This window comes from Lemur catta, chromosome 9, assembly GCF_020740605.2.
Source record: "Lemur catta isolate mLemCat1 chromosome 9, mLemCat1.pri, whole genome shotgun sequence".
Lineage (NCBI taxonomy): Eukaryota > Metazoa > Chordata > Mammalia > Primates > Lemuridae > Lemur > Lemur catta.
Genome location: NC_059136.1, coordinates 22,683,172 through 22,698,071, shown reverse-complemented (window position 1 = coordinate 22,698,071; position 14,900 = coordinate 22,683,172). Strand labels below are relative to the sequence as shown.

At 45.8% G+C, this 14,900-nt stretch overlaps 2 protein-coding genes across 2 annotated transcripts in view; one reads left to right on the top strand and one right to left on the bottom strand.

Moving 5' to 3' along the window:
- The window catches only part of ARHGAP39 (Rho GTPase activating protein 39), a 119,149-nt gene extending 113,208 nt beyond the window's left edge, over positions 1 to 5,941 (bottom strand). The window contains exon 1 of the mRNA XM_045561151.1: positions 5,872 to 5,941. The gene's annotated coding sequence lies outside the window, so the exon portion shown is untranslated. The remainder of the gene's footprint in view (positions 1 to 5,871) is intronic.
- Positions 5,942 to 6,208: 267 nt separating this feature from the next.
- The window catches only part of LOC123644827 (zinc finger protein 252-like), a 211,739-nt gene continuing 203,047 nt past the window's right edge, over positions 6,209 to 14,900 (top strand). The window contains exon 1 of the mRNA XM_045561104.1: positions 6,209 to 6,272. The gene's annotated coding sequence lies outside the window, so the exon portion shown is untranslated. The remainder of the gene's footprint in view (positions 6,273 to 14,900) is intronic.

Sequence of the window (14,900 nt, the reverse complement as noted above, 5' to 3'; positions counted from 1 at the left end):
CTCAAAGCACAAAAGGGCTGAGGCCAGAAGGGAAGGGGAGTACTCAGCCTTCAATGCCTTAGGAGCTCCCACATACAGCAGCTCCAGGTGTCCAGTGTCCGCAGCTGAGGGTAGACATCCAGATGCACGTTTACCCCACAGTGAGATCACCCAGGAAGCAAGAAGCAGGCTTGTTTACTCTTTTGGGGGATTGTAGTATTGTCTCTGTCTTCAAGTATTCGCTTACCCCTTCCCTATAAGAGGGCTATACATCCTGCCCTGCTCTGGCCCATGGAACCTGAGCTGCCAGTCTAAAACAAAGCTTGAAAAGACACTTGAGTTTCTGTCACTCTCTTGCCATAAAAAGAGCATGTCCCAAATATGGGCTGGTCGTGGGTCTAGAAATGAAGACTCTTGGAAGAGTCACAAGCAAATGAAATGTGAACAAGAAATAAACCTCTGTTGTCATTGTTGGAAGCCTCTGAAATACTGGGGTTATTTGTTACTGGAGTCTTCCTTAGAGAAAGCAGTGCAATAAATTCCCTGATTTGGATTTCTTTCTTTGTTTCTTTTTTTTTTTTTTGAGATGGCTGTCTCACTTTGTTGCCTGGGATAGAGAGCAGTGGTGTCATCATAGCTCACAGCAACCTCACACTCCTGGGCTCAAGCAATCCTCCCTGCTCGGCCTCCCAGAGTGCTGGGATTACAGGTGTGAGCCACCGCACCCAACCCCTGATTTCTTCCTTCTCCAATCCCTCCTATGTGACATTGTCGATTAAATCTCCCTAACCATGGCCAGGCACGGTGAGGCCAGGAGTTTGGGACCGGCCTGGGCAACATAGCAAGACCAATCACTACGAAAAAATCTTTTAAATTAGCCAGGTGTGGTGGCACACACCTGTACTCCCACCAACTCGGTGGGCTGAGGTAAGACTGCTTAAGCCCAGGAATTCAAGACTGCAGTGAGCTATAATCAGGCCACTGTACAGGTGACAGAGCACAATCTTGTCTCCGAAAAAAAGAAAATAAATAGTAAAAAATCTCCCTAACCATTTTATCAGGACATACCTTGCTCACAAACCTACAGTAGCTCCCTATTAGCTAGAGAATTAAAATGCAAAGTCCTTAGCCTGAATTCAAAGACCTTCCCATTATGACCCTTATTTCCCATTATGCCTTTCGTAACCTTTAAAACCCCCAGAACTCACAAATAACCAGCTTTCTTACCTTTGCTCCCAAAACTTTTTTTTTTTTCTTTTTTGAGACAGTCTCACTCTGTTGCCCAGGCTAGAGTGCTGTGGCGTCAGCCTAGCTCACAGCAACCTCAAACTCCTGGGCTCAAGCAATCCTACTGCCTCAGCCTCCTGAGTAGCTGAGACTACAGGCATGCGCCACCATGCCCGGCTAATTTTTTGTATATATATTTTTACTTGTCCAGCTAATTTCTTTCTATTTTTTTAGTAGAGATGGGGTCTTGCTCTTGCTCAGGCTGGTCTCGAACTCCTGAACTCAAACGATCCACCCGCCTCGGCCTCCCAGAGTGCTAGGAATACAGGCACGAGCCACTGGGCCCGGCCTGCTCCCAAAACTTGAAACACCTTCTGTCTGTGGTGCTACGACACCTATTTCTTTCCCCTATTCACTCCCCACTGACTAAGGTTCAGCTCAAAGACCACCTCTTCCTTCAAGACTTCCCTCACTGCTGTAGCCTCCTGCAATCATTTCCCCTCTGAACTTCTAGAGCAAAGTTCTGTAAATGGGTCAGATAGCATATAGTTTAGGCTTTGTGGGCCATATAGCCTCTGTCACAACTAGTCAAGTCTGCCAAAGCAGCCATAGACAACACAAAAATAAATAAGTGTGGTTGTTTCAATAAAATTTTATTTATAAAAACAGGCAAGGAAGATCTGCAGATGGGCTGTAGCTTACTGATCCCTGGCCAGAACACTGGTTTGGCCCTTAATCAGAGAAGGGCTCATATCCTTAGTAGACTTTTTTCTTCCAAGCTACCTGAAAGAATAGTGTGCTGCATGTCTGTGGCACTACAATATTTCCACAACTAATTGAGCATAGATTAGATGTTCAATTTTAAAAGTGCCGAATAAACAATACTGGGAAACACTCGTATAGAATAGAATATTGAAAAAATACTCCTAATGCTGATTATTGTTTCCCTACAGAATTCCAAAAACTCAAAAGTAAGGAAAAGCTGCATGCACCAAATGTTGAACCAAGAAAAATTCCACCCAATAGAGCATAATAGTGGCCACTAAGCTCTTTTCACAACACACAAACTGTATCAATGACTGGCATGAGTTTCACAGCAACATTATGAATGGAGGAGGATGCTATTTCATGTTATTAAAATTCTCAAAAATATGATCACAATACATGCCACCATCACATTTTAGGGGATTGCACAGGATGGTGGGTACAGCCGATCAACACAAGTTTTAGGGAAGAAAACCCTGCAAAATGTCAATCACAGGGGTCTGTACTACAAAGCTCAGCAGAAGTGGCAGTGGAGTAGGCCCAGGTGTGGAGGTATGTCACCACCACAGGTAGAAAGAGTGTAGCCAAAGGACAGAAGCCAGGGTCAGACTCAATCTCTGGGCACAGAGAAGGCCTGCCAGATAAAGTTGGGGGCAAGTCTAAGAGGTAAATGAAAGACACAGCAAGGCAGGAAAACACAGCTAACAGAAGAAGGGACCAGAGACAGGCCAGACAACCCAGTCCATCTCTGCAAAGGAGTCTCCTGGCCCCAGCCCTGTACATGACAGGCTGCACTCCGGAGTCTGCTCTTCTGCACGATGCCTTGTAGCATCTTTAGGGGACACCCACAAAGCCAACTGTGAGAGAAAACACATAAGATCCATGACACAGAACCATGAGGCAGTGAACAGGCACAGCAGAGGGGCTTTGCTAGGTATCTCATTATAAGAACATATTTCATGGACATTTTTTTCAGTAGTGTCAAAGAACCAAGCATAAGCCTAACAAGAAGCTGCATTCACTGTACTGTTATTAAATTAAATTTCTCAAGGACATGCTGAGTCTCCATGTGGTATGCACCTTCTAACCCACAGCTTTCCATCCTAGCACACATCCAGGAGAAAAGGCTAGGATGGACATTTTAAAATCTATCTTTATTTTAAGACTTGCTCACAGAAGCTGTTTCCATACCTTTTTTTTTTTTTTTTTGAGTCAGAGCTGGAGTGCAGTGGTACAGTGGCATGATCATAGCTCACTACAGCCTTGAACTCCTGGGTTCAAGTGATCCTCCCACCTCAGCCTCCTGAGTGGAGTTGCTGCCAGTGGAGTAGGAATAGGGTGTGCCACCACGCCCTCATTACCACTTCTAAACATTAAACATTCTCACCTTAAATGTCACAAATCTCAAAAAAGACTCTACTTAAGGTGGAAGGGTTTTCCCTAGTCTTTGTGTCACATGGTATAAAGGAGATGAGATATAGTTTCTAGGGTAAATCTAGGAGACAGAAGGAAGAAACGACTAGATCTGAGGAGAATCAATCATGTCTTTGAGAAACATAAGGAATTTTCCCACTTTGTTCTAAAGCAAGTTAAGTCTTACTTCTTTCAACAGTTTAGCAAGGCAAAATGTTACAGTTCTGGTAATGCCAAATTCACTTAAAGTTCATTTTAATAAACTATCTTTTCTATTACAAGGATAACACTGTGAAGTATAACAACAATGGCTTTGGCAGTTTAATTCAGAAAACATTACCCAGGAACTGCTTTAAATCTCATTTCTGTCAACAACAATCCTACCTAACCCCATGGCAATAAGTACTAAGCTTTTTTTCTCTCAAAATATTTCTTAAAACAGTTCTATATAATAATTTATCTAAGTACATGAGATTTGTTCCTCTTTTATCTTTATAAAAATTTGTTTCTCCAAATATGACCTCAGCTTGCTTGTGCGAAAAAACGAGAGCCACAGACTTCAAGTTAATGAAAAACTAAGTCGGCAGTGCTACGGAACAACTAAAGAACCAGTGACCCAGCATATACACCCTGGCAGCACCAACCCTAATCCTAACCCTAACTCTGGCAGCACCAAACCTAACCTTAACCCTAGCAGCACCAAATCTTGGCTGCAGTAACAATTTCTAACTTTTACAAACACAATGTGCCAGGAACAAAGTGTTTTACAAGTCAATTCACTGAGTCCTCACAACAACCCTATGAGGCCAATATTATTAGTGTTCCCATTTTACAGATGAACCAAAGGCACAGAGACCTTGCCTAAGACCACAAAGCCAGTAAACAGAAGAGTCACGACTCAAGGGCAGGCAGTCTGGCTCCAGAACCCACCCTCTTTTCCACTTTTCCACTCTGCTCAGTGACTCCCGGCAAGACAGCTGGTTAGACAAAGTGCAGGGAGGGAGGTGCCTCCTCTACTCATTCACTTGCCAGCACTGAGGGTCACCGAGTCTGTGCCCAGGACGGTCTATGGAAGGAGTCTCCTCGCTTTACACCTCCTATCAAATCTCCTTCCCCTCCCCCGGGGGCAGAGAAACACACCTTGTTCATTATGAAAGGAGAGCCGCTGACGGAACCACCTGCTATTTACAGACTGCACCCAGGACGCAGCGTTCAGTTCCCCTCACTGGCTTCAAAAGACAAATCTCCATATTGTCTGTACCATGGGAAGCACGCGAAGCCTTGCAACTGTAGGTTTTTCAGCAGAGGTCACTGGAGGTTTGGTCAAACCCGTAGAACACTAAAGGGGGAGGGGGCCTTGCTGCATTTTTGAAGGCTGTGCAGCGCCCACAGCAGCTGCTGGTGGGAAGCAGCATGGAACACACCCACAGCTGCCGCGGCCTCGGAGCAGGCTGCACGTTTTAAAAGAAAAGACGTCCAAGCCCTAAGATGCACAGCCTGCCTCGCTCGCGGCCCTCAGCACAGAAAGCTGCCTCCACCCACACCTCTCCTGCACCCTGGAAGCAACCGAGAGGATCCCAGCTTCAGGGGGCGAACGGGAAGGGAAGGCGCTGAGCGCCCCAGCCTCCGGCGCGACCAGCCCGTGCCTGCGGCAGAGGCCAAGCCACAGAGCCCACTGGCGACCGCACCAACCCGCAGGCAGCCACGATCTGACTTGGAGACGCCCATCGCCACTCCCTGGGGACAAAGCCGGGGGCCGCAGGGCAGTGGACGTCCGGCCCGCACTGCCCGCCCGCATCCCGGCCGCCCTTCAGGACTCAGCAAAAACCTCCGGCCCAGCGGGCACCCACCTCCTCCCCACGCCAACTGCGCCCTGGAATCGGGCCGGCGACCCAGAGTTCAGCCGGGCACACTCACACCCACACCTACACCCGGGTCGGGCACACTCGCACTCATACCCACCCCGGGCCGGGCACACTCGCACTCATACCCACCCCGGGTCGGGCACAGTCGCACTCATACCCACCCTTGGTCTGGGCACAGTCGCACTCACGCTTACCCCCAGGCCGAACACACTCGCACTCACACCCACCCTCGGGCTGGGCACACTCGAAATCACATTCAGGCTAGGTACACACGCCCACCCTTGCGCTGGGCACACTCACACCCACCCTGGGGCAGGGCACGCTCGCGAGCACTCACACCCACTCACACCCTCAGCCTGGCCCCTCGGCGCGCACCCAGCCCTCACGCGGCCTTGGCCCCCAGCGCGCTGCGCCCCCAGCCCAGCCGGCCCTGCACACTTACGCCCCACCCTCTCCGCGGCCCGGCCTCGGCCCCTCCCGCCGCTTCGGTCACCGAGGGCCCGAATTCCTCGTGCAGCCCGGCCGGGGGCCTCTAGCGAGGCCGGGCCAGCGCCGCGGGGGCCGCAGCACCCGCCTCTCCGCCATCTTCCCAGCCCGCGCCGCCCACCGCCCGCGCTCTCACCGGCCGGCTGCGCGCAGGCCGCACGGCCACAGCCCCTCATCCTGGCCCGCGCGCCGCGCGTGAGCCGCCGGTCCCTCTCTCGCCGCCGCCTCAGCCGCAGCCGCCGCCTCAGCCGCAGCCGCCGCCGCCGCCGCGAGCCCAGTGCGCGGCGGCCGCGCGTCCTCCCGTCACCAAGCGCAACCCCCCGCCTCCGGCTCCGCCCCCGCGCCGGCCACGCCCGCCGCCAGAGGGCGCCGCCCCGCGCGGCCGCGGTGTGCATGCGCCGGCGCGCGGCATGCCGGGAGCCGCAGTCTTGCGGAGGGTGCGCGCGGCATGCTGGTAACCCAGAGCGGCCCACCTGCACTCCCCACTCCTGGCCGGCGCGCACGAGGTGTTCCAGTTTACTTTGGCGCTAGCGTCTGGTACGTCTCAGTGTGGATTTGGTGTAATTTTACCCACTGAAACCATGTTGGGCTTCCTGACTCTGACATTTTGCGTTTCTTCAACTGGAGATGTAACCATCGTCTCTTGAAATATTGGTGTCCTGGCCGGGCGCGATGGCTCACGCCTGTAATCCTAGCACTCTGGGAGGCCGAGGCGGGTGGATCGCTCGAGGTCAGGAGTTCGAGACCAGCCTGAGCAAGAGCGAGACCCGTCTCTACTAAAAATAGAAACAAATTAGCTGGCCAACTAAAAATATATATAGAAAAAATTAGCCGGGCATGGTGGCACATGCCTGTAGTCCCAGCTACCCGGGAGGCTGAGGCAGGAGGATCGCTTAAGCCCAGGAGTTTGAGGTTGCTGTGAGCTAGGCTGACGCCACGGCACTCACTCTAGCCCAGGCAACAAAACGAGACTCTGAAAAAAAAAAGAAAGAAAGAAAGAAATATTGGTCTTCTCTATTCTTATAGTCTTTCTTGTAATGGACTCGTATCCTCCATGTATCTTAACTTCTCCTGATTATTTTCATCTTTTGATCTCTGTCATTTTTACTCTTGGTAATTTACTTAGCTGCATCTTGACCAGTGCTCCCTTCAGTATTTTCAGATCTGCGTTCAGCCTGGTTGTCATGTTACTACTACTGCTATATTCATTTCTAGAAGTTGTATTTGACTTGCATTTCTAGAGAAATAGAGACCAAACAGCCTGAAATTCTCCCACAGCACACCATTTAGTCCGTGGCCATACCCTGGGTTCCGTCATCACGAGAAACTGCAAAGGGCTGAATGTGCAATTTCTAGGCCTCAGTTGGGCTCCAATTCCTACCCTGCAGCTCACTCTTAGTACTCCAGAGCACTCGCTGCTGTAATGCCCCCACCTCCTCGAGACTCCCATCTGGACTGTCTCCCCACTTGGCACTTCTCTTCTGGTCCATCCTCACACTTCGCTCTGGTACACAAGAACAAGTGCTTTCTACTTTCTTGTCTCCAGCTCCCTCTCCATTGTATTCCCCTGAGAACACCAATCTGGATGAACCCAACCATTCTCTTTGTCCATGACTACTGGAAAAATGTCACACAACCAGGCTGACTAGCTTCACTTTAAACCCTTGACCACAAACTTAAAATTGGCACTTCACACTCCTAAGCAATCTTGTACTTTTCTCCAGAAGGGTGTCTCCCACTTTCCAAAGTGACCTCAGGTGACTTCTCAGCCCCCTCTAGGTAAGCCTCCTAGATGAGACCAAAATACTTATCACCAAATCGACAGACCTACCCACATCCAGCCTCTCTCTGCCTTCCACCTTCCCTCCAGAAGTGTGTAAACAGTGTTTCTCAGCAACTCTTGAAGGCAGTCTCTCCTGGTGAACTGGAACCCATTCCTGTCTCCTGCATCATCAGTTTGTCCATCTCTATTTAATAATTTCTGTGAGCATACAAACACATTCCAGCATGGTTTGTTATAAAAAGATAAGGCCTCCTTTAATCTCCGATTCCCCTGGTGTGGTGGCTATTCTCAAAAAACTTGCCTGCACTGCAGCTGGGCAGTGGTGCGTACTTGTAGTCCCAGCTACTCAGGAGACTGAAGGAGGAGGATCGCTTGAGCCGCTGCACTATGATTGTGCCATTGTACTCCAGTCTGGGTCACAGAGCAAGACCCCATATCAAAAAAGAAAAACAAAAAACTTGCCTGCATCTTAACATTACCTTGTTTTATTTCTGATCCTCTCTTTGTCCACAAATTCCATGGAAAACATTCTGCTTTAGGTCACTTGTGCGGAGTCCAGTGCATTCTTTCTTGTCATCTATGTACCCTGTCAGAAACATCCAATTCCTTGAGTTGGAGTTGCCTTTGTGGATGGACACACAGGATGTGCAGGTCCCAGGCTCTGAGAGGATGATTTTGTGTGTCATCTGCATGTAACACAGCAGGATGTCAGAGTTTGGGAAGAGGATCACTGGAGTTACATGTCCATGCAGTCTAGAAAGGTGCCAAACACATATATTCAGGGGTTCCTAGTGGATAGCCAAAGACCACCCTTTGCCCCTCATTGTTCTATGTAAGTGTAAACTAAGGATTCACTGAGAAGGTGGGTGAAGTTTTCCTTTGAAAAAGGTATAGACCTAGTAGTGGAGAATGCTTTTCATTTCCATTGAGTGTTTATTTAATGGAAAATTGTAGTATGGAAAAGATATATTAGGGTGATATTACCCAAAATAAAACCAAGGTAGCAATTTTAATATCAGAAAAAATAGAATTCAAATGCAAAAGGACAAAAAGGGAAATTATATTTGGTTATGCAAAAGGCTACAAATAATTAATATATATTAATACATGCATTAACAGTATACCTCAATATATATAAAACAGATCTAAGGGGAAATACACAAATCAACAATTGTGGATAGAGAATTTAACATATCTCTGATAAATCAGGCAGAAACATGGCCAAAATATAGAATACTTGAATGACATGGTTAGCAAACTTAAACTAATAGGTATAGAAATAACTTTATAACTATGAAGCTGAAAAGATACATATGGAGCATTCACATAAATTGGCCATGGTACTATGGAAGACTCAACAAATTCCAGAGAATGAACAACATTCAGACCATAAACACTAGTCAAAATAGAATAAACGTTGAAACCAATTACAATAAAAAACACATCCTATATGTCATGAAATAACCCCTCCCAATAAAACACTAAATAACCCTTCAGTTAGAGAGGAAATAATAAAAATTTTTAAATAATTAGGACCAAAGAATAATTTTTAAAAACACCAAAATTTCTAGGACAAAGTTAAAGCAATAGTTGAGGATATCTTAAATAAGGTTTTCAGGATAAAGAAACATTTGGAAAAATTTGACCTAAGTGTTCAACTCCAGAATCAGAAAAGGAGAAACAGGGCAATCCCAAATAAATAAGAAGGAATGAAATAATAAAGCTTAGGGTATAAATCAGTAAAATAAAGAACAACAACAAAATATAAAATATCAGCAAAACAAAAACTGATTTTTTTAAAAGGTTAGTAAGGCAGACTAATGAGAGTATTGTCTTTTGAATCTAATGGTCAATTTCCAGTTCTCATAGCTTCACTTTATTTGTTTAATCTTCTTTTCTGATTCTTCCTCATCTTCCCAATTTCTCGATGTTAAATGGTGCCAGGGCTCAGCACTTGGAACTTGTTTCTTTTCTAGCTACACTCACTCCTTTGGTGACCTCATGTGTATATGTATATGTATATGCATATATGTCACTAAAAGGTAGGGATCTAGTATATGTGTATATGTAGGCCACCATAAGCCAGCCCAAACATATGGAGCTACTAATACCATCATAAAAACAATACTGGAGAGAGAGAAGAAATGTGTATTGTGAAATTCTTTGAAATAATTGTTTCCCAATGAAAGTAGCTTTTTTTCTTATTCTAATCATTCAACAAATACTTACTGAGCACACACTGGTTTAAGCACCAGGGGTACAGCAGTATACTGAGAAACAAAGTCCTTGCCCTCTAAGGGTTTACATGTAGGGTATGTTGGTGATGGGGCAGACAATAAATACATAAGCCCATGGCTGGTCTGATGGTAGTGGGTTATCAGAACTTACTAACATTAGTGTCACTAAAGTTGATATTCAACACCCCACTGCTAACTTTGATTGGCTTTTGAAAAAAAGAAAAAAAAGTTAAGTAAATAAATAAAGCCCATAATCCAGTCATGTTATGTGGAGCCAAGTAAAGCAGAGGAGGAAGGAAGGCAGGGAGAGCCACCGAGAGGTTATTTGTAGACTGGAGGGAGGTGCTGGGCAAGCATCTAGGGGCAGAGGACAAAGGTGTGCAAAGGCCCTGAGGCAGGAACTTGCCTAGAGGCCACTGTGAGGGAGTAGGAAGGAAAAGAGCAGCCTCCATGGTCAGAGAGGAGAGGGAAGGGGTGGTGAGAGTCTTGTGGACCATGGCATTTACTCTGAGTGAGTAGAGGGGTGCAATGACTGGACCGGAATTTTAAAGGAAACATTCTGGTCTTTGTGTGGAATAGACTGCATGGGGCAGGAGGGGTTGGAGCAGGAGCAAGGGCCAAAGTAAGAGGCCAGTCTACGTTTCCATTTTCCCCTGCTACAACGTTCATCCCTGCACACCTGTCCGTATACACTGGGGGCTTTTGTTTTTATGGATACCCCAGATTGGAATTGCTGGGCCCAAGGACGTGTGCATTTGTAAATTTCATAGATACACCAAGATTGCTTCATGATACCTGTGAAAATTCACCTTGCCACCTGCAGTAGTACACATCAACGCACTTGCCCCTGCTGGATTAGTCAGCTTCCTCTGAGTTGTGTGGCAATAACAAACAACTCCCAAATCTCTGTGGTTTTTGTCATCAGAGGTTTATTTCTTACTCATATTATGTACCAGCTCCTGTAAGATCTTCATCCTGGCATCAGTGCTAAAAAAGAGCACCTGTCTGGGACAGGCTGTTCTAAAGGCAGAGCAGCAAAAGCAATGCTGGAATCTCATGATGACATTTAAGGTTCCTTCAGGGAGGTAGCAGGTTTCCCCTCTTGCTCACGTTTCATTGGCCAAAGCAACATCATCAGAACAGGGAGTCTTCTCCTACCACAGGGAGGGGGACTGCAGATCTCATGGGTGGGCAGGGATATTGCAGGCAGGAATCATTGCAACAAAGTACAACCTACCTAGCCCTACAACCTAGGGGTTAGCACCAAGCCCTAGCACTATTGGTTTTTAAATGCTTGCCGACGTGATGCATGAGAAATTATAGCTCATTATTCACACTTTAATTTTAATTTTCCCAACAGCTTGGAGGTTGAACATCTTTTCACATTTGTTGGCCATTTGGATTTTACTATCATCCATTCTTTTTTTTTTTTTTTTTTTTTTTTTGAGACAGGATCTTACTCTGTTGCCTGAGCTAGAGTGCAGTGGCAAGATCATAGCTCACAGCAACCTCAAATTCCTGGGCTCAAGCAATTCTTCCACCTCAGCCTCCTGAGTGGCTGAGACACTATAGGTACACACCACAATGCCTGGGTAATTTTATTTTTTGTAGAGACACTATGTTGCCCAGGCTGGTCTTGAACTCCTAACTTGAACCAATCCTCCCACCTTGGTCTCCCAATGTGCTGAGATTACAGGCATGAGCCACCAAGCCTGGCCTGCTCTGTTTTCACTTGAGGCTTTAATTCCTCTAGAAATATTTCTATATATGTTATGAGATAGAGTACAACTTTAATTTCTTCCAAATACATTAATGTTCCTTATCTCACGGAATTAAAATGCTGCCTTTGTGAAATAGTAAATTCTCCTCTGTTTTGGGATCTATTTCTAGACTCTCCATTTTAGCCCTCTGATCATTTTGTCTATTTCTAGGCAAATTCCACAGGGCTTTGTTTTCACAGGATTTAGGGGATAATTTAATCTGGAAGGCTAATTCCCCTCCTAATTCTTCATAGTTTTCCTGGCTAGTCTTGAAATTTATTCTTCCATATACACTTTAGTCTAATGCATCCCTTAAAAGACACAACCATTGGAAGTCAACTTAGAAATTATATTAATTGTATACATATTTTATATATATTTGGGAAGAATTTACTTTTTACTGTAGTAAATCTTCCTATCCAAGACTTGTGGACATCTTTTTATTTTTTTGGACCTTGTTTTATGTCCTCTAATATGATTTTATACTTTATAGCTTATTATACCTTATTTTATAATACACTAAATATTTTATAGTCTTTGTTGCTACTATGAATGTCCTATTTTCTTGTTTCCATTTCCAGTTGGTTATTATTACTACTGAGGAAAGCTATTCAGTTGTACATACTTACCTCGTATTTTGCAACTTTAACAAAACCCATGTTAATTCTAGTAGTGTTTTCTGTGCAATCATATTGTCACCAAAAAAAGATCAATGTATTTTCTTCATCAGTATATGTACTAATTACATTTTTTTTTGTTCTGTAAGAATTACCAAAACAATGTTGTATTTATTTGTCTTCTTGGGCTGCCATGACAAAATACCATAGACTGAGCGGCTTAAACAACAGAATTTATTTTCTCAGTTTTGGAAGCTAAAAGTCCCAGATAAAGGTGTCAGCTGATTTGGTTCCTGGTGAGGGCCCTCTTCCTGGCTTGTAGATGGCCAGTTTCTCAGTGTCCTCACATGTCAGAGAGACAGAGAGGAGAGAGAGAAAGAGAGAGGGAGAGGGAGAAACAGAGCAAGCACCCTGATGTCTCTTCCTCTTATTAGGGCACCAGTTCTACCATACCAGGTCTGCACCCTTATGACCTCATTTAACCTTCATCACCTCCTTAAAGGTTGTTATGGTCTGAATGTTTGTGTCTCCCCCGCCAAATTCCTATGTTGAAGCCCTAACTCCAAATTTAATGGTATTTGGAGATGGGGTCTTTGGGAGGTAATTAGAATTACATGTCATGAGGGTGGAGCCCTCATGGTGGGATTAGTGCCCTTATAAGAAGACACCAGATCTCCTACCCCAGCCCCTGCCACATGAGGACACAGTGAGAAGGCAGCTGTCCATGCTGGCACTCTGATCTCAAACTTCCAGCCTCCATAACTGTTAACAAAATAAATTTCTGTTGTTTAAGCCACTCAGCCTGTGGTATTAATATTTTGTTATGGCAGCCCAAACTGACTAAGACAAAAGCCCTATCTCCAATACAGTCATATGGGGGGTTAGAGCCTCAAATATGAATTCTGGGGAAACATAATTCTGTCCATAGCAAATGTTGAGCAAAAATAGGGTAAGCTGGTGTCCTGATCTTATTCCCGATTTTAAAGGAAATGGATTTAGCATTTTACTATACACATGATACTTGCTCTTGCTTTTTTTTTTTAATAATAGTTTTTAGCATATTTAAGTCATTTTCATTTATTCCCATTTCCTTTGAAATTTTACTCAGAATGGCTCTGGAATTTTATTTAACATTATTTACCATATATCAATTAACTTCTTTTTTCCCTTTTAATTTGTCAAGCTAATGAATTACAATGGTATGGAGCCATGCTTGCATTCCTGAAATAAACCATATTTGGTCATGGCATATTATTCTTTTGACATACTACTTGATTCTATTTGCTAATGACTTATTTATAATTTGTTCTCCAATATTATACATAGAGATCTGGGTCTATAGATTCTTTGAGCTGTCTTTATCATTTTGGAGTGTTAAGCTTATTCTGGCTTCATAAAATGAATTGAGGTTTTAATTTTTTTTCTGTGGCCTGGAATATTGTTAATAACTTTCAAATTATTTGATCTCTAATGGTTAGTGAGAGCTCAGCTGTGAAGACACCTGGAGCTTTTCTTAATGGTAGCTTTTTAATCACCTCTCTGACCTTTGGCAATGGTCAATTCAAGTTTTCTAATTTGTTTGGCTCAGTTTTAGTATTTTGCTAGGAATGTGTCTGTTCCGTCTATGTTTTTTTAGCTTTTGCTTTCCTGCACTGACAGGAGGAAGGCAGTTTCCACTGGTGCCCCTGGACATGAGTGGGTCAGGGGCATCTCCATGTCAGTCTGGGTGGCAAGGAGCGGACCCTTGTGGAGGCAGGGAGGAGTGGAAAGAAGCGATGAAGCTTCGAAGCTTCTTCTCTAAAGCCTGGAAAGCCTTTTCTACCCTTATCTGTACAAGGAGAAGGCCCACCCCTCCCTTGGGAGTCCCGTGTGAGTACACACGGAGTGTCCGTCCCACCTGGCGGCCTGAAGACCCTGCGTGCTTCTCTCTGGAGAGGCCCAGAGCTTTCCGCTCAAAGGCAGAGTCCAGAAGGGCTTCTCATTGCTCTCGGCAACACCTCAGTGTCTCCCAGGAGAGACATAAGAGTCCCCGCTTCTCAGCCCCCTGGAGGGGCAGTGGGGTTGCCAGAAGGGGCTGGGGGAACCCTGGAGGAGCTAGGGGGGGATGGAAGGGAGTGGGGACTGGGAGGGCTGGAGGGGGCTGGGAGGACGCTGGAGGTGGCTGGTGGGGCTGGGGGGATGCTGGAGGGGCTTGGGGGGCTGAGGGGATGCTGGAGGGGCTTGGGGGGCTGACTGGACTGGAGGGCTGGGAGGATGCTGGAGGGGCCTGGGGAGCTGGATCAGTTCGGAAGTTAACTTTTATTTCCACAATGGACAAGGTGTTGGGGAGGAAAGGAGACGCCTCACAATAAAATCCATTAAGGCTCCCTGTATCCACCATATCACCTTCTCCCAGTCTTGGTGTATTTTCTTCAGGCTAAAAGTCATGTTTCTTCACTGTGGTGAACCACGTCCCAACTTGTTGGACCCACTTTCGTCCAGGAAGAAGCGTGCTTTGCCCAGAGAGAATGAAGTCAGAATTCTTTCTTTTTTTCTTTCTTCCTTTTTTTTTTTTTTTTTTTGGAGATAGAGTCTCACTCTGTTGCCCAGGCGAGTGCGTCAGCCTAGCTCGCAGCAACCTCAAACTCCTGAGCTCAAGCGATTCTCCTGCCTCAGCCTCCCAGAGTGCTAGGATTATAGGCGTGAGCCACCGCGTCTGGCAAGAATTCTTTCTTGATTAATCTCATCCTTTTCCTCCCAGGATGATTTACAATATGGGAGCCCAACGG